The following is a 21342-nucleotide window of genomic DNA, read 5'->3' on the forward strand; positions in this document are numbered from 1 at the left end:
CCACCCAATCAACTTGTGTGGCCACTTTGAGAAATCTATGGATGTGGATCCTACCATCCTTCTGTTCCTCCACACTGCTAAAATTTCACCATTAACCTTGGTACACCGGTCTTCAAGTTCAACCTCCCAAAGTATATCATTTCATACATTTTCCAGTACTCCATCTACTGAGCAATGTTATCCATACTGAAAGTGGCTGGAATGATTTGATCAAAAGTTGAATTTGAGAAGGTAATGTCCCATCATTGTACACCATTTTTCACACAAGGCATTAACCAAGACCCTGCTCTTGGAAGATAGCTGAGATTCCAAGGCAGCGTTCTCAAGAAGAGTTTTTTCTGGTGTCCTGGATATTTACCCCTCAGCCAATTTTACTTAAAACAGATTATCTCATCATTCTGTTGTTATGTTGCTGTTTGCAGGTTCTTGCTGTGCACCAACTAGTTGTTACTTTGCTTATTATGAAGCGGTAAAGGTACTTCATCATTAGGTGTCGCATTCTTTGGGACATTCTGAGGTCACAAGAGGCAGCTGTAAGGACATTTCTATTCCAGTACTGGGAACTTACACTCCATGGCCACTGTATTGGGTGTCTCCTGTATCTAATAAAGTGGCCACTGAGAATAAGTCCGTGGTCTTCCACTGCTGTCGCCCAGAAACATCTTGTGTGTTCAGAGATGCTCTTCCACACACCACTGTTGTAGCACATGGTTACTTGAGTTACTGTCACCTTCCTGTCAGCTTGAACCAGCCTGGTCATTCTCCTCTGACCTCTCTCAATAACAAGGCATTTTTGCCCACAGAACTGCCTGTCACTGGATGTTCTTTTGCTTTTCTCACCATTGTCTGTAAACTCTAGAGACTGTTGTTTGTGGACTATCCAGAGAGATCAACGGTTACTGAGATACTCAAACCACCCCGTCTGATACCAACAATCATTCCACGGTCAAAGTCACTTAGATCACATTTAGAACATAGAACTCTACAGCACATTACAGGCCCTTCGGCCCACAATGTTGTGCCGACCATGTAACCTACTCTAGAAACTGCCTAGAATTTCCCTACCGCATAGCCCTCTAGTTTTTCTAAGCTCCATGTACCTATCCAAGTGTCTCTTTAAAGACCCTATTGTATCCACCTCTACTACCTTTGCTGGCAGCCTATTCCATGCACTCACCACTCTCTGTGTGAAAAACTTACCCCCTGACATCCCCCTTGTACCTATTTCCAAGCACCTTAAAACTATGCCCCCTCGTGCTAGCCATTTCAGCCCTGGGATAAAGCCTCTGGCTATCCCCATGACCAATGCCTCTCATCATCTTAAACACCTATTCTTCCCCATTCTGATGTTTGGTCTGAGCAACAATGAACCTCTTCACTATGCTTGCATGCTTTTATACATTGATTGTCACATGATTGGCTGATTAGATATTTGCATTAACAAGCAGGTGAACAAAATAAAGTGGCCACTGAGTCTAGATGATTTTATCCCACCTGTGCAAATGCAAATACTAAATGCTACATATCACACATGCAAAACAAAGCAGTAAAAATCATTTTTTAAAAAAACAGCCAGGCAGATCGGGGAAAAGAAATTCAAATGCACAGTTATCAGCCTGTGTTTATTGGCCATTCCCCGAGTATGTTTCGTTTCTAAAGGTCACGGCACAGATGCAAAAGCCCAAGGATAAAAGCCATGATGTGTGTGAACTGCTGCCAACGGTCCTGGTTACCGTGATTTCTTTAATTCCCTCTGTGTAACACCGCAGATCTTCCAGCTCTGGTCCAAACATATTTCTGGAGATTTCTGCCAAGACAGCCATACCCACCACCCTCATCCCAGCCAAATAACTTAGACCTCTAATGGTTTGTAACAAATCAGTAAAGTTGATTCAAAATAATAATTAAAAATACATCTGTGACTTTTTTGAATTGGCTAGAAATTAATTTTGAATTCTCAAAAGCCTACCAGCTTGAATCCTCAGCCCTTCCCTTAAAGTAGCTTTTGACTTATTTATGGGGAGGGGTGGCAGCAGGGAGATCATTTTAACTTACACTTTGGGAGAGAGAGTGTATGGGGTGTCCAGGGAAGTGTAGCTCCTCTGGTGAAGGGGCGTGTGTCCATTCTGGGGCAGCTCACTTACCTTTGGGCCCCACAGAACACTCAGCTCTCACCTGTGGCTCCGAGTAGCTGTTTGCATGCGACAGCAACCATAGACTGGTACACTACTTTGATAGGTGGGCTAAACCAGGTAAGGGTAGCCGGTGGCCTCACACCCCGGTGAGGTAGGGACACGTCTGTCCCAGCCTGCACAGTCAGCTCCGGCAGACTGGGCGGATGCCAGGAAGGGGGTTTTACAAAGCTCCGTGGAGAGCGAAGGGCATGGCAAGGCACAGAAGAAGTCATGGCCATCCACTGCAGCCAAGGAAAGCCCCAGCTTGTGACAACTATACCTATCACCGGAGCCGAGCTTCCAAGGTGAAGAGAGTGGAATTGTCCCAGTGCAATGGTTTTTCCATTGTAAAAGCTCTCCCTCACAGGTTTCTTGTTATTGTTGGATGCAACAAAAAAACACCACCTCAATTTAGTGGGAGAGGGATTCTATAGCTACAGCATCTGAACAACATTGTCCTAAGCTATCTGATTTGTTAATATAAATCAAATATAGTAAATCATTTTCCATAGCTAAAGTCTTTAATTGCAACACACATCTAGAGCAATTCTGCAGTACTGGATATCCAAGACTAGGAGAAATAAGAGGTAAATATCCTGATCAGATAGAATTTATATGGGATGTAGCATAATTTCAGTCCATATCGTTATAAATTCCTTGATACATAAAGGGTGTTATATAAATGCCAGTTATTGATACACCACAATAACAACCCTAGTTTGCAGGAATATATCTCAAATACTTTGATGTAGTGAGTCCTATGTTAAGTTAATCTATGTTGTCCCCTTTGGCTCTTTATATAATACAATAATACATTTAGAAACACATTCCTGAATTAAAACCAATCTAGGTTAATAATTCTGCTCACCTTGCAGTTAAAGTGATTGGATATAAAACATTTTTTTTTACTTCATACAAATAAACTTTGCAGTACATTTGAACACCAAGACACCTACCTGTTTGATGTATGCGATTACTTTTTAATGTAGGAGAGTACAACCATCTTAAAGATAATTCATGGCAGCTCCAAATCTTGAATGAAAGTGCCCATGAGAAACTTTAAATACTTCTTTCCTGGCTCAGCAATGAACGTAGACTAAGAAAAAATGTAATGGTCTCTGAAAAGTAAGTTCAACAATGTACAGAGGAGATTTGTGTTCGATGTCAGCTTCTTTGCTGCCTGTGGCTACAGTACAGGATTTGACAGAGGAGCAAGAGTGCGAATTTGGAGGAGGGCTCAGAACTCCCACTCGTAAGGAGTGAGCAGTCAATAAAATGCTCATATTTAAGGGCAGCAATGTCAGTGATATATGCCTCCCCTCGGAGACATGTTCACTGACATTGCAATCTGGAATGTGAACCTACCTCACAGGCAAAGTAACTCCTTGAGAAAAGAAGGAATGCTTGAGCAGAAGCCTGTCAGTCTGAAAACTCAGCTCTCCTCTAACACCTCTTTTATGGGAATGGGGCTGACAGCAGAGTCAGAATCACGGACATACAGTATGCAGCGAAATGTGTTTCTTTGCTGCAGTAGTACAAAGCAATACATAATATTAAAAACTATAAATTACAGTAAGTATGTGTGTGTGTGTGTGTGTATAGATATAGGTATATCTATCTATATTTATAATTAAATTAAGTAAGTGGAGGAAAGAGAGGGAAAAATGTCCACTTAGGAATTGGATGGCAGAGGAGAAGAAACTCTTCCTGAAACATTGAGTGGGTGTCTTCAGGCTCTTGTGCCACCTCCCTGATGGTAGCATTGAGAAGAGGGCATGTCCTGGGTGATGGGGTCCTTAGTGATGGATGCCGCCTTCCTGAGGCATCGCCTTTTGAAGGAGTCTTCGATGGTGGGGAGGCGAGTGCCCATGATGGAGGTGGCTGAGTTGGCAGCTTCCTGCAGCTTTTTCCGATCCTGCGCAGTGGCCCCTCCACACCAGACGGTGATGCAACCAGTTAGAATGCTCTCCATGGTACACCTGCAGAAATTTGCTAGAGCCTTTGGTGACATACCAATTCTCCTCAAACTCCTAATGAAGTATAGCCACTGTTCTGCCTTCTTTGTAATTGCATCGATGTGTTGGGCCCAGGATAGATCCTCTGAGGTGCTGACACCCAGGAACTTGAAACTGTTCACCAGAGGTAAAGTTAGGGGAAGAAAGATTCCATGTTAACATCACCCAGGCAACACTGCCCTGAGCTGTTTGGTTTGTAAATAAAAATAGAAAAATAGTCTTTAATTGCAACATGCATCAACATGTGCCATTGCATTCCTCATCAACCATCCTTATCTCCACCTTCCATATAACCCCTAAAAACATACAGTAATTAACTGGCACTTCTCCGTATCTGTTTATGGCAGTGGAATGTAAGTATGTCAGTCATTATCATACAGAGTACATTACAGAATGATTCCAGAGGCAACAAGAATTATAAGGTCTGGTTGCAAGAATGTCATGAGTACATGTATTTAAGCAGTGATCCAATTGAAATTTTCAAGATAATTAAGGAATTCGGTAATACAGACAGAAACTATTCGCTCTGTGACACAGTCCAAATCAAGAGGAATTAACTGCAAATTAGAAGTTAACCACTCAGGAATGATAACCATTTATTATTATTCCTTAAACGTAAAAAAGCTGCTAAAGGTACTATAAAAGAATCGGAATCAGCTTTAATATTATTGGCATATGTCATGAAATTTGTTAACTTTGTGGCAACAGTACAATGGACTGTATATTGACTGTTCTATTTATTATAAATTATTTTATTGCACATTGCACATTTAGACGGAGATGTAACGTAGAGATTTTTACTCCATGTATGTGAAGTATGTAAGAAATAAAGTCAATTCAATTCAATGCAATACATAATAAATATAGAAAAGAAAAATAAATCACAGTAAGTATAAGTATATATATTAAATAGTTAAATTAAAATAAGAAGTGCAAAAACAGGAAATTAAAAAAGCAGTGAAGTACTTCACTACTTCATGGTTTCAGTGTCCATTCAAAAATCGGATGGCAGAGGGGAAGAAGCTGTTCCTGAATTGCTGAGTATGTGTCTTCAGGCTCTGGTACCTCCTTTCTGATTGTAACAATGAGAAGAGGCCATGTCCTGGGTGATGTGGGTACTTAACGTTAGAACATTAGATTAGATTAGATTATGAGGACACGCAGTCCCCTTTTATTGTCATTTACTAATGCATGCATTAAGAAATGATACAATATTCCTCCGATGTGATATCACAAAAACACAGGACAGACCAAGACTGAAAAACTAACAAAAACCACATAATTATAACATATAGTTACAACAGTGCAACAATACCATAACTTGATGAAGAACAGGCCATGGCACAGTAAAAAAGTTCAAAGTATCTCGAATGTCCCACATCTCACACAGACGGGAGAAGGAAGGAAACTCTCCCTGCCATGCCTGACCACAGTCCGACTCGGAGTCGTCCGAAAACTTCGAGCTCAGATCAGCCCTCCGACACCGAGTACCGAGCACCATCTCTATCCGAACAATTCAACCTCAGCCTCAGTCGCCAGCAGCAGGCAAAGCCGGGGATTTTGGGGCCTTCCCTCCGGAAGATTCTCGATCGCCCAATAACAGCGGCAGCAAACCGGCGTTTCAGAAATTTCTCCAGATGTTCCTCTGTGCTTTCACGTCTGTCTCCATCAAATCAGAATTGTCCACGGCCCCTATTTAACAGAAACGATATCATTTTACCGGAGAGCTGCGTGTGCTGCGTCGCGCTGCCATCTTCTCCTCTCGTCCTTTTTAGAGACTTAGAAAATAAAATCTACGAAGCTCATGGGGCAGATGGTCAAAAAGGCAACCATTAAGGAGCACCATTAAATGATGAGATTTATTGATATATTGAAAGGAAATTCCAGAGCCCTTATAGCTGAAGTCATGACATCCAGTGATAGTGCAAAGGCCAGAATTGTTTGCACTCAGATATTCAGGAAGGTTATACAGCTGGGGGTGAAAAGAGTGAGACTAAGGAGACATTCAAAACCAAGGATTATAATCTTAAAATTGAGCTATGACTTAACTTGCGCAAGTTTAGGTCAGAAAGCACACTGAGGGCTGAACAGAACTTGGAACATTCTAGAAGTAGATGCCATACCTATGGATGATTTCTTTTATAAAGGAATTCAAAGACACCCAAAATGAAGATGCTGTCAGAGGATTGTGGAGGTTGTGGGCATTGCAGAGGGTGGTGAATCTGTGGAATGCATTGCTACAGATGACTGAGGAGTAATTGGGTATATTTAAAACGGAGGTTGGTAGGTTCTTGGTTGTTTGGGGTGTCATATGTTATGGGGAGAAGGCAGGAGAACGGGGTTGAGGGAGTTAATAAATCAGCCATAATTGAATGGCAGAGCATAATTGAATGGGCTGAATGGCCTAATTCTGCTCCTATGTCTTATGGAAGTAGAACGGGGTAAGGCTATGAAAGAATTTGTATATAAGCATGAGAATTTCAAATCTGCATCTTTTCAATATTGCAATTTTTCAAAAAAAACTAGCCCACATGACACACAACTGACAAATGTCTTTTCGTATTTGCTTTCAGAACAAAAACTGACTTAAATTGTTGGACTGTAAGCTATATACGAAGAGTTACCATCTTTCCTACTGTAGTAAATATTTTATGTAATATCATGTTTAGTAGTTCAGTTGACAGAATACTGCAATCTCATCTCTAATTTCCAAATGTTATCCCATGGTGGAAGATGGAGCTTGAGTGGCATTATTACTCAAAAAGCACATCAGTTCTAATTACACCAACCTATGTCTTTATCATTACAGCTCACAACACAACACACAAGATGTCATTGCTACCCTTGCAATTTTTTTCTCTACGCTCATTGTCATCCTGGTTTGAGGCACTCCTTGTCCATAACCTAAAATCCTTTCCAATTACAAACACAAGAAAATCTGCGGATGCTGGGAATCCAGAGCAACACGCACAAAACGCTGGAGGAACTCATCAGGTCGGGCAGCATCTATGGAAATGAATAAACAATAAACAGTCCATATTTCTGGCTGAGACTCTTCTTCATGACTGAGAGGGAAGGGAGAAGATGCCAAAGTGAAAAGGTGGAGGGAAGGGAAGGAGACCAGCTGGAAGGTGATAGGAGGCCAGGTGGGTGCGAAAAGTCAAAGGCTGGAGAAGAAGGAACCTGCAAGGAGAGGAGAGTGGACAATAGGAGAAGGGGAAGGAGAGAGGACCCAGGGAGAAGTAATAGCCAGGCGAGAAGAGGTAAAGTTAGAGTGGGGAGCAGAAGAGAGGGAGGCAAAATTTGTTTACCAGAAGGAGAAATCAACATTCATGTCATTATTAACTTTCCAGCTAATCAGTGATAAATTTTACTAATGTGTTTTGTGTTGGTCTTAAGGAGCATCTGTAAATTTGCTAGGATCTGCTTCATTTTGTAGCACTTCATGGAGTCTCCACAACAAATATTAAAAGGAGTTTGGTCTCAATCATTTGGTTATGTTCAGCCCCTTCTAATGATTGTTCGATTGCCAAAGATGTCCGCATTTCTCAAATGAATACGTGTTGTAAAATCAAATGAGGTATCAAATCAATCACTTATTCCTTTCCAGATCAGGCTTGACCAAAGGGAGGGTGGACTAATGCATACAAAATGCTAGAGGAACTCAGCAGGTCGGGCAGAATCTATGGAGAGGAATAAACAGTCAACATTTTGGGCTGTTGTGACTGTGACCGAGTCAGTAAGACCATTAGATATAAAAGCAGAATTAGGCCATTTGTCCCGTTGAGTCCCATTTCATCATGGCTGATCTGTTTTTCCTCTCAGCCCCAATCTCTTTCCTACTTGCCTTCCCTCCTGTATCCCTTCATGCCCAAACCAATCAGGATCTATCAACTTCTGCCTTAAATATACATAAAAACTTGGCCTCCACAGCTGCCTGAGGCAATGAATTCCACAGATTCACCACTCTCTAGCTAAAGAAATTCCTCCTCATCTCCGTTCCACAAGGACGCTCCTCTATTCTGTGGCTGGGTCCTCTGGTCTTAGACTCTCCCATCATCCTCTCCTCATCCATTCTATCAAGGCCTTTCAACATTTGATAGGTTTCAATGAGGTACAGAGCCATCAAACAGTCTTCATATGACAAGCCATTCAATCCTGGAATAATTTTTGTGAACCTCCTTTGAACCCTCTCCAGTTTCAGCGCTTCTTTCTAAGATAAGGAGCCCAAAACTGCTCACATTACTCCAAGTGAGGCCTCACCAGCTTTATAAATTCTCAGCATTACATCCCTGCTTTTATATTCATCTTGAAACGAACGCTAACTTTGCATTTGCCTTCCTCACTACAGACTCAACCTGCAAATTAACATTTAGGGAATTCTGCTCAAGGATTCCCAAATACATGTGTGCTTCAGATTTTTGTATTTTCTCTCCATTTAGAATATAGTCAACCTTTTCACTTCTTCTACCAAAATGCATGACCATGCACTTCCTGACACTATATTCCATCTGCCACTTTGCCCATTCTGTTAATCTGTCTGTCCTTCTGTAACCACTCTATTTCCTCAAACCTACCTGCCCATCCATCTAAATTTGTATCATCTGCAAACTTTGCAACAAAGCCATCAATACTATCATCCAAATCATTGACATATAACGTAGAAAGAATAGGTCCCAACACAGAGCCCTGAGGAACACCACTAGTCACTGGCGGCCAGCCAGAAAAGGCTCCCTTTATTCCCACGCTTTTCCTCCTGTCAATCAGCCACTGCTTTATCCATGCTAGAATCTTTCCTGTAATACCATGGGCTCGTAGTTTGTTAAGCAGCCTCATGCATGGCACCTTTTCAAAGGCCTTCTGAAAATCCAAGTACACAACATCAATCCAATCTCCTTTGTCTAACCTGCATGTTATTTCTTCAAAGAATTTCAACAGATTTGTCAGGCAAGATTTTCCCTTGAGGAAACCATGCTGACTATAGCCTATTTTATCATGTGCTTCCAAGTACCCTGAAATTACATCCCTAACAATCAATTCCAACATCTTCCCACCACTGAGGCCAGTGGGATGATGTTTTTTGCAGTGAAATGTACAATGTACGATGGACATGTGGTCAATATTTAGGGATCTCTTGCAGGATGTTAGGGATAAATTTGTCCCGGTGAGGAAGATAAAGACTGGTAGAGTGAAGGAACCATGGGTGACAAGTGAGGTGGAAAATCTAGTCAGGTGGAAGAAGACAGCATACATGAGGTTTAAGAAGCAAGGATCAGATGGGTCTATTGAGGAATATAGGGTAGCAAGAAAGGAGCTTAAGAAGGGGGCATGAGAAGGCCGTGGCGAGTAGGGTAAAGGAAAACCCCAAGGCATTCTTCAATTATGTGAAGAACAAAAGGATGACAGGAGTGAAGGTAGGACCGATTAGAGATAAAGGTGGGAAGATGTGCCTGGAGGCTGTGGAAGTGAGCGAGATCCTCAATGAATACTCCTCTTCGGTATTCACCAATGAGAGGGAACTTGATGACAGTGAGGACAATATGAGTGAGGTTAATATTCTGGAGCATGTTGATATTAAGGGAGAGGAGGTGTTGGAGTTGTTAAAATACATTAGGACAGGTAAGTCCCCGGGGCCTGACAGAATATTCCCCAGGCTTCTCCACGAGGCAAGGGAAGAGATTGCTGAGCCTCTGGCTAGGATCCTTATGTCCTCGTTGTCCACGGGAATGGTACCGGAGGATTGGAGGGAGGCGAATGTTGTCCCCTGTTCAAAAAAGGTAGTAGGGATAGTCTGGGTAATTATAGACCAGTGAGCCTTACGTCTGTGGTGGGAAACCTGTTGGAAAAGATTCTTAGAGTTAGGATCTATGGGCATTTAGAGAATCATGGTCTGATCAGGGACAGTCAGCATGGCTTTGTGAAGGGCAGATCAACAAGCCTGATAGAGTTCTTTGAGGAGGTGACCAGGCATATAGATGAGGGTAGTGCACTGGATGTGATCTACATGGATTTTAGTAAGGCATTTGACAAGGTTCCACATGTAGGCTTATTCAGAAAGTCAGAAGGCAGGGGATCCAGGGAAGTTTGGCCAGGTGGATTCAGAATTGACTTGTCTGCAGAAAGCAGAGGGTCGTGGTGGAGGGAGTACATTCAGATTGGAGAGTTGTGACTAGTGGTGTCCCACAAGGATCGGTTCTGGGACCTCTACTTTTCATGATTTTTATTAACGACCCGGATGTGGGGGTAGAAGGGTGGGTTGGAAAGTTTGCAGACGACACAAAGGTTGGTGGTGTAGACAGTGTAGAGGATTGTCGAAGATTGTAGAGAGACATTGATAGGATGCAGAATTGTGCTGAGAAGTGGCAGATGGAGTTCAACCCGGAGAAGTGTGAGGTGGTACACTTTGGAAGAACAAGCTCCAAGGCAGAGTACAAAGTAAATGGCAGGATACTTGGCAGTGTGGAGGAGCAGGGGGATCTCGGGGTACATGTCCACAGATCCCTGAAAGTTGCCTCACAGGTAGATAGGATAGTTAAGAAAGCTTATGGAGTGTTAGCTTTCATAAGTCGAGGGATAGAGTCTAAGAGTCGCGAGGTAATGATGCAGCTCTGTAAAACTCTGGTTAGGCCACGCTTGGGGTACTGTGTCCAGTTCTGGTCACCTCACTATAGGAAGGATGTGGAACCATTGGAAAGGGTACAGAGGAGATTTACCAGGATGCTGCCTGGTTTAGAGAGTATGGGGTATGATCAGAGATTAAGGGAGCTAGGGCTTTACTCTTTGGAGAGAAGGAGGTTGAGAGGAGACATGATAGAGGTGTACAAGATATTAAGAGGAATAGATAGAGTGGATAGCCAGCGCCTCTTCCCCAGGGCACCACTGCTCAATACAAGAGGACATGGCTTTAAGGTAAGGGGTGGGAAGTGCAAGGGGGATATTACAGGAAGGTTTTTTACTCAGAGAGTGGTTGGTGCATGGAATGCACTGTCTGAGTCAGTGGTGGAGGCAGATACACAAGTGAGGTTTAAGAGACTACTAGACAGGTATATGGAGGAATTTAAGGTGGGGGGGTTATATGGGAGGCAGGGTTTAAGGGTCGGCACAACATTGTGGGCTGAAGGGCCTGTACTGTGCTGTACTATTCTATGTTCTAACTGGCCTATAATTTCCTTTCTTCTGCCTCTCTCCCTTCTTGAAGAGCGGAATGATATTTACAATTTTCCAGTCTTTCAGATCTATTCCAGAATCTAGTGATTCTTGAAAGATCATTGCAAGTGCCACCACAATCTCGTCGTCCACCTTTTCAGAACCCTGGGGTGTGCACCATCAGGTCCAGGTGATTTATCTATTTTCAGACCTTTCAGTTTCCCAAGCACCTTCTCCCTAGTTATGGTAACTTCACACACTTCATGACCCCTGACACCTGGAACTTGCACCATACTGCTTGTGTCTTCCACACTGAAGACTACTGCAAAATATTTATTCAGTTCATCTGCCACTTCCTTGTTCTCCGTTACTACCTCTCCAACATCATTTTTCAGCAGTCCAATATCTATTCTGACCTCTCTTTTACACTTTACGTATCTGAAGAAACTTTTGATATTCTCTTTATTATTATCGGCTAGTTTTCATATTCCATCTTTACATTCTTAATGACTCTTTTAGTTGCCTTCTGTTGGTTTTTAAAAAGTTTCCAATCCTCTAACTTCCCATTAAGTTTTGCTCTATCATATGTCCTCCCTTTGGCTTTTATATTGGCTTTGACTTCCCTTGATAGCCACAGTTGTATCATCTTGCCTTTAGAACACTTCTTCCTCTTTGGGATATAGAATACTATGTCCTGTGCCTTCTGAGTGCTTCCAGAAATTTTAGTCATTGCTACTCCTCCATCATCCCTCCAACCTGATGGCATGAACATCGACTTCTCTAACTTCCGCTAAGGCCCCACCTCCCCCTCGTACCCCATCTGTTACTCATTTTTATGCACACATTCTTTCTCTCACTCTCCTTTTTCTCCTTCTGTTCCTCTGAATATACCTCTTGCCCATCCTCTGGGTTCCCCCCTCCCTTGTCTTTCTTCCCGGACCTCCTGTCCTATGATCCTCTCGTATCCCCTTTTGCCTATCACCTGTCCAGCTCTTGGCTCCATCCCTCCCCCTCCTGTCTTCTCCTATCATTTTGGATCTCCCCCTCCCCCTCCAACTTTCAAATCCCTTACTCACTCTTCCTTCAGTTAGTCCTGACGAAGGGTCTCAGCCTGAAACATTGACTGCACCTCTTCCTACAGATGCTGCTTGGCCTGCTGCGTTCACCAGCAACTTTGATGTGTGTTCCTCCATCATCCCTGCCAGTATTCCTTTCCAATCGATTCTAGCCAACTCCTCTTTTATGCCTCTGTAAATTCCTTTACTCCACTGCTATACTGATACTGACTTTAGCTTCTCCTGCTCAGATTTCAGAGTGAACTTGATCATATTATGAACATTTTTGCCTAAAGGTTCTTTTACCAGCTCTCTAATCAATTCTGATTCATTGCACAACACCTGCTATGTCTGTGCAACTACATATCAACTACAAATAAAGGCATGCACGCAGGAAATGGCGTTAACTGATGTATTCTCATAGCAGCAAGAGGGAGAAAGAGGGAGCAGATCAATGTTCATTCATAGACAACAGATCATTGTGTATCGGTAAGTTATTGGTCTTTTGGTCTATATGTAGTACTAAAGGGAGTCATTGCTTTAAAAGAAATACTGCAGATCCATACATTTCACTTCCTACCTCTTTAGATTAATGTAACATAAAACTGTATATGTACAAAATGTTCCATTTTCCTTTCACAAACCATCATGCTTTTACATTAATGGTCCATTACTAACTTCACTATACTAAAGCTTCAGTCTTTTGAATGGTGCACAGCTTCTTCCAGAATAGTGCCTCTTCACCTGTGGGGTGACATCAGGTTTGGCAGGTGTCTTGTCAAAGACAATGTTCTCGGATGCTGGTGTCATGTTGCTATCAGTGACATGATCATCACTGAGAGATAAAGCCAGTAACTGTAACATGTCCATCTTATTGAATGCAGTCAACTCAGGTGTGCTTATTGGTTGAGCATCCAGAATCTGGTCCACATGACGTCTCCATGTCAGAAGGATGAGGGGGGATCTCATTGGAACCTTCCAAATGCTGAAAGGATGTTTCCCTAGGACAAAAGGGCATAGCCTCAGGATAGAGGGGCACCCTTTCAAAACAGAGATGCGGAGAAATTTCTTTAGCTGAAGGGTGGTGAATGTGTGGAATTTCTTGCCACATGCAGCTGTGGAGGCCAGGTCGCTGAGTGTACTTAAGGCAGAGATTGATAGATTCTTGATTGGACACGGCATCAAAGGTTACGGGGAGAAGGCCAGGAATTGGGGTTGAGGAGCAGATAGAAAGAAAGGATCAACCATGATTAAATGGCAGAGCAGACTCGATGGGCCAGATGGCCTAATTCTGCTCCTATCTCTTATGTATTATGATCTTATGTCTGATCTCCAACATCCACTGTGTACATCAGTGGTCCAGTTCTTGTAGCTATTGTACCAGGTGTCTACTAGTCCTTTCAGTAATCACACACCAGGACTTCCTGTCCAATCTCGAAGCTCCTTGCTGACTTACTTGCCAATTGGTTGAACTGTTTATTCTGCACCTCCTTCTGTAGACCTGGTTTTAGGATATCAATGCAAGATCTCAGATTCCTGCTCAATGACAGCATTGCAGGTGTTTGATTTGTCGTCGCATGAACAGAGTTCCAATACACAAAAAGGAAACCGTCCACCTTGTGCTGTAGAGAAGTGTCCTCCTTGTCCATCACTTTAATAGACTTCTTGAAGGTTTGGATAAATGATTCAGCTAACCCGTTCATTGCTGGGTGGTGAGGATCTGACTTGAAATGTCTGATGCCATTTTTCTTCATGAACAGTCTGAATTCTTCTGAAGTGTATTTTGGTCCATTGTCACTCACAGTTTGTTCTGGTAAGCTGTTTCTGGTGAAGGTAGTCCTCAGAGCAGGAACAGTCTTCTCTGAGGTGATTGACTTCATTGGTATGACCTCTGGCCACTTCGAATGAGCATCCACAGCAATCAGAAACATGGAGTCCATGGATGGCCAGCAAAGTCAATATGTACTGTTTGGCAGGGTGATGACGGCCACTCCCACGAGTGAAACAGTTCTTGTGGGGGTACATTTTGGACTTTGTGACATAGTGAACAGCTTTTGGTCAAGTCTTCAATCTGTTTATCTATTCCCGATCTCCACATGAAACTCCAGGCAAGACTCTTCATCTTCACCCAGGTGTCCTTCATGCAGATTCCCTAACACTCTGGTGCACAGTTTAGAGGGAACCACAACACAAGATCCACACATCAGCGTTTTTTGACATCCTGACACTTGCTCTCATCTCACTGAGAACTCTGGAAGCATAGGGTTACCATGAGCTGCCCATCCTTGCATGGTGATTTCATAGACTTTTGACAATGCTGGGTCATTCCTTGTTTCCATTTGTATTTTGGAAATTGTTACTGGCAACTGGTCCACCAATACTGTGTGGAACTCTTCTGCTGGGTCACAGTATGAAGACTTCTCTTCTTCAGTTGCCGACAGTGAAAGATGTGACAAGCCATCAGCATTGCTGTGTTGTTTGATACCCTTGAACTCCATGTCATAAGAGTGGGCTCCTAGGAACAGTGCCCGATGTTTTAACTGGGGTAGTAGATATCACTGGAATTCCCTTCCTAGGATTAAAATTGGATACAAAGGGGCTGGTGACCTGTCACTAGTGTAAAGTTTTGTCTGCAGAGGTAGTGGTGGGACTTCTGTATTCCCCATACTAGACTAAGGGTCTCTCTGTCGATCTGTGCATAGTTGCGTTCTGCGCTTTTCAGTGATCTTGAAGTAGATGCAATCAGACGTTCAGATCCATCTTTCATAGTCTGTGACAAAACAGCTCCAATGCCATAAGGGGACACATCGCACACCAGTCCGATGGGCAGGGATGGGTCATAATGGGTGAGCAGTTCATCTGATGTTATTAGTCTCTTTGTTTCCTTGCATGCTCTTTCACATCTTTCTGACCATTCCCATTTTGCTCCTATCAGTAACAGTGTGTTCAATGGTTGCAGCACAGTAGCAAGATTTGGAAGAAACCTGTCATGGTAGTTTACAAGGCCCAAGTATGACCTGAGTTGTAACACATTTTATGGTTTGGGTACCTGCAACACTGCTTCAATCTTCTCTTGTGACTTATGTACGCCATGCTTGTCAATGACACACCCACAATATGAGGTTTAATTCTTGAAAACCTCATATTTCTCTCTTTGCACAGAGACCATACTCACTCAGCCTGGTAAGCACTTCACCATGGTTCTGGAGGTGCCAGTCACAATGATGCCATCAAGTTAATCTAGTGTTCCTGGGATATCTTGGAGCACTTGGTCCATTGCCCTTTGCCAAATTGCTTGGGATGATGTGTCGCCAAAGATAAGACAATTATACTGGAACAGTTGTTGTGAGTGTTGATTGTGAGGAACTTACTGCCTGACTCCTCAATTTCCATTTGCAGGTAGGTTTGTGACAAGTCAATCTTTGAAAACCTCTCCCCGCCTGCCAAAGGTGTAAAAATATCTTTTATTCATGGCAGGGGATACTGCACAGTATGCAGCAAGGTTAGTGCTCACCTTGAAATCCTCAAATATGTGAAGAGCTCTGGCCTTGCCTTTCTTGATCACCGGGTGGACAATGGGCGTGGCGCAATCGCTCCACTCAACCTTAGAGAGAATTCCAGGTGCCTCCAAGCTCTGCAGTTCAGCACCCACTGGACGAGCTTTACGGAATCTTAGTGTTTCTACGTCACCCAATTCAATTCTGGCCTTCATGCCTTTGCGTTTACTAATCCCCTTCTCATCAGCAACTGTGCCAGTCTCTGGTTAGTGCTATCATTTGGGCTGCTGTTACCTGTTGATGCCGCACTGACAGCTTTGATTGAATGCCATTCTATTTGGATTTTTCTCAACCATTCACGTTCAAAAAGTTCTGGCCCGCCACTTTTCAACACATAAAGCTCTAACTGCTGTGTTTGGCCTTCATACATTACAGTCACTCTCAGTTTGCCTTTGGGAGACACTTTTTGTCTGCATAGGTCTTTAGCATCACTGAAGTCTTCTCTAATGGTATCTTAGAAAACAGTCTGTTGTGGTCAGCCTCTGGAATTATGGACAAAGCTGACACTGTATCCAGCACCATCTTCAGCTTTACACCAGACACATCTACTATGATTCATGTGATTTTGTGATCTGCTTCAGTAATACTATGCAATTCTAGGCATGACAACTCATTTTTGTCGGACTCTCTGTTGTCTGATTCTGTTTCATATTTGGTTACTTCATGAATTTGCTTAGTTTTGTGTTTGAAAGTTTTCACTTGGTGTGGTTTTTCTCTTTGGTTGTGCTTTTTATCTGCCTTGCACACTCCCTCTATGTGACCTTGTCTGTTATACTTTCTGCAAACTTTTTCTCTGAACCAACAATCATTTGCATTATGGGAGGATTTGCCACATCAATAACATTTTTGGCTTTTTGCAACATTTGGGGACATTTTGTGTATTTCATATTCTAAACTCTTTTTCTTGTAGTTCTGCTGCGTCACTTGCTGGAATCTCTAACAATATTGCAATGGCCAATGCCTATTCTAAGGTTAGGTCTCTTTTGGACAGTAGCTTCTTTTGAGTGCTTTGACTATGCATACCACATACAAGCCTGTCCCTTAGTGCATCAGAAAGCCCATCGCTAAAGTCACAGTACTGGGAAAGTTTGTACAGTTCTGCAATGTATTCAGAAATGCTCTCATCCTTTGACTAGTTCCTTCTGTGTGATCTAAATCTCTCAGCTATTACTAGTGGTTTAGTGCCCAAGTGATTTTATAAAATTGTAACGATTTGCGGACCATCATGCTTGTTGGTTTTTCAGGAGTTACTATGTTGAGTAAGAGCCTGCACGTTTTAGCACTCATTAAGTTAAGAACCGGGGCGTTTTCTTTTCCTCATCCACATCATTTGCCTTCCAATACAATCCAACCCTCTCGATATACAACTCCCAGCCTTCTTTAGCACAATCAAATTTATCAACATTCCCAACTAAGGTCATTGCCACGTTATTTTCACTTTAACTTTGCTAGCTGTGCGTCTTTCACTGTTTACTATGCAGTTACTAATGTGTCCATGACGGCTTTCACCGTACTTTGTAACTCTTTCCTCTCACTGTCTCATCCTGTAACTGTTGGTGGTGATATTCTCTGACATTCAGGTTCATACTCGTTGCCAATTTGTTGTGTCTGTGCAATGACATATCAATTAAATAAAAGCACATATGCAGGAGATGGCCTTAACTGATGTAATCACATAGCAGTGAGAGGGAAAGAGAAAGAAAGCAGAGCAAAGCGCATGTGTAGACAACAGGTAGGTAAGTTATCAGTCCATACATAGTGCTAAGGAGAGTTATTGCTCTAAAAGAAATATATCTATACATTATAACACTCAATCCAAAATAGCTGATCCTCTCGTGGGCTCGACCATGAGCTGCTCTAAAAAACCATCTCGTAAGCATTCTAAGAAGTTCCTGCTCTTGGAATTGCGCAACAGTCTGATTTTCCCAATCTACCTGCATTTTGAAATTGAATTGAATTGACTTTATTACTTACATCCTTCATATAGGTGAGATGTAAAAATCTTTCATGTTACATCTCTGTCTAAATGTGCAACGTGCAATTTATAGTAATTTATAGTAAATAGTATCTACAACAGGGTAGTCAATATAAAATCCGACAATTTGAGATGCAAAGGGACTTGGGCCTGCTTGTGCAGAACACTCCTGCAGGTTGAGTTGGTGGGGAGGAAGGCAAATGCCATGTTAGCATTCGTTTCAAGAGGTCTAGAATACAAGAGCAAGGATGTGATGCTGAGGCTTTATAAGGCACTGGTGAAGCCTCACCTTGAGTATTGTGAACAGTTTTGGGCCCCTCATCTTAGAAAAGATGTGCTAGCATTGGAAAGGGTCCAGAGGAGGTTCACAAGAATGATTCCAGGAATGAAAGGGTTATCATACAAGGAACATTTGATGGCTCTGGGTCTGTACTCGCTGGAATTCAGAAGGATGAGGGGGAATTCAGTGATGCCTACAACATCATACCTGGCGGTCTGTAACTGTGTTACAAATTCATCTACCTGTCAGTACCTCCAGTTGAACTCTGTCTTTTTGTGTGTTTCCCCCTAGCTGTCAGTCTGTGGTTTTGTATTGCAATGTGCTCCTGCTCCTGCTCTACTCTGGCCCCTGTATTACTGAGTACTCAGTTTCACATCTGTCTCTCATCATTACCTGTATTGCTGCCACCTGTGTCTCATTGTGCTCCACCTATCATCTGCCTCTCTGTTTATTGTCAGTGTATTTCAGTCCTGTGTTTTCACCTGTTTGTTGTCAGATTGTGCCAGTGAATTTTCCTGAGACTGTCCAGCACTTGTGCCTGTACTCTGTCTGTCTGAATATCAACTCTGCCTGTTTCCTGATTCTGGTTTTTGGATTTCTCTGGATGTTTTGATCTCTGCCTGAACTTTGACGCTGACTTTGTTTGCATCTCGGGATTTGTTACTCGATTAATATAACTGTGTGCACAGTACTGGGTCTGCGATTGGATCCCTGCTCCAGCTTCCTGACACTACTTTATTCAGTATACTGCACACAGTCAAATATTCACCTTTAGTGCTGTATTTACCTTTTTGATTTTTGTCTGCCTTTTACATTGCAACTCATCTATTTGACTGCAATTTTGCCCTACCATCAGCCTCTCCTTGCTAGGAATCCCACTGTACATTGCCCCTGTTTGTAACCCAACTACCACTAGGGAAACTAGAGAACCTGTGGATATAAAAGTCTTTATTCAGCACAAGCAGGCATTCTTCTGGAGACTCTCTCAGTAGAGTCTTACAAATTCAAAGGTACATCACATATTATCCCCTTCAGATCAAAGTTAACAGTGATGATTCAACATGATTTCAATAATTACAACAATATCGTTTACTTCAATATTTTCAGTTGACAATGCTTCATTTGAATTATATATCTGCAGTGGGAGACACCTCTGAATGTTCAAACACCCCTGCTGGAACAAACTAATTTACATATAGATATTCTAAAAACTTCTGAAGACAGAGTCAAGGTTGGTGTTTCTGTGAGCTGACTCTCTGAGTACACAGTTCTTTCAACTATTGATAGGTCAGCTGTTTAATCAGTCTGATCTGTAAACTTCCTTGAACTTGTTTACGATGGTGCAAATTACTTAAAGCCATAGTTGCCTGGGTTGATGTTATGCAAACATTATCTCTTAGTCTATGGGCCACAATACAGAGAGTATTGTGGATTTGCAAAGATGTGCTTTTTACTTCAATGTACTGCTTACAATTTACAATTTACATTATACTTTATACTTACAGTTTATACTTTATTGTCGCCAAACAATTGATACTAGAACGTACAATCATCACAGTGATTTTTTATTCTGCGCTTCCCGCTCTCTGGATTACAAATGTTAAATCTTAAAAATATTAAAAATAGTAAAAATTAGTAAATATTAAAATTTTAAATTATAAATCATAAATAGAAAATAGAAAAATGAAAAGTAAGGTAGTGCAAAAAAAACCGAGAGGCAAGTCCAGATATTTAGAGGGTACGGCCCAGATCCGGGTCAGGATCTGTTCAGCAGTCTTATCACAGTTGGAAAGAAGCTGTTCCCAAATCTGGTCGTATGAGTCTTCAAGCTCCTGAGCCTTCTCCCAGAGGGAAGGGGGACGAAAAGTGTGTTAGCTGGGTGGGTCGTGTCCTTGATTATCCTGGCAGCACTGCTCCGACAGCGTGCGGTGTAAAGTGAGTCCAAGGACGGAAGATTGGTTTGTGTGATGTGCTGCGCCATGTTCACAATCTTCTGCAGCTTCTTTCAGTCTTGGACAGGGCAACTTCCATACCAGGTTGTGATGCACCGTAGAAGAATGCTTTCTATGGTGCATCTATAAAAATTAGTGAGGGTTTTAGGGGACAGGCCAAATTTCTTTAGTTTTCTCAGGAAGTAAAGGCGCTGGTGGGCCTTCTTGGCAGTGAACTCTGCTTGGCTGGACCAAGCCAGGTTATTTGTGATACTGACCCCGAGGAACTTAAAGATTTTGACCTGTTCCTCTTGCGCACCACCGATGTAAATTGGGTCGTGCGGTCCGCTACTCCTTCTGAAGTCAACAACCAATTTCTTCGTCTTGCTGATGTTGAGGGATAGGTTATTGTCTTCGCACCATGCCACCAGGTTCTTAATTTCCTCTCTGTACTCAAACTCATCATTACCTGAGATACGGCCTACAATTGTTGTGTCATCAGCAAACTTATATATTGAGTTCGATGTGTTACGTACCCCGTAACTGGGTTGCCAAACCAGCAGAAATGGATCACTCAGTTGGAGTCTGGAGTACTAGAACTAAGAAAGTTTTATTAAAGAAACAAGCAACACAGTAATCGAAAGGATAATAAATGCAACAATTCAACAATGATAACCACACATGTGCACAGAATTAAGATAACAGCATCAATCAAGCTCTATCGTTGTCTAGGGGTAAATGACCAATTTCAAAATGACTCAAAGTTCAGTTCGCAGTAATCGTTGCCATGGCGATGGACAAGGTGGGGGAAGAGAGACAGAGAGAACAACTCATCATTCAGCACAGCTTCACTCACAGACCAGCGGGATGGCTCACAACCAGCTTTTGGGCAGGTCCTTGGTGATGTCACCTGAGGTCACTGACTGTGACCCCTCCTCCAGATGCGGTCGATCCTCTGCAGTGAACCCGGCACCCAGGCAAGGGCGGACACACACCGGGTTCCCGCTGATCGTACCTTTCCACCCTTGTCGTTGTCTGGGACTTCTCACCCACTCGTGAGAAGCGCACCGCTTCCAGGGTCTCGTTACCTCGGGTGGCGTGTGTCTGTCTTAGCGAACCTGTCCCTTTTTATCCCCCTGCTGGGGTATCGCCTGTCCATCACTTCAAACAGTTCAGGGTTCAAAGGGGGGGAGCCGCTCCAGACAGCTC

This window comes from Mobula hypostoma, chromosome 20 (genome assembly GCF_963921235.1).
Source record: "Mobula hypostoma chromosome 20, sMobHyp1.1, whole genome shotgun sequence".
In the NCBI taxonomy this organism is placed as follows: domain Eukaryota; kingdom Metazoa; phylum Chordata; class Chondrichthyes; order Myliobatiformes; family Myliobatidae; genus Mobula; species Mobula hypostoma.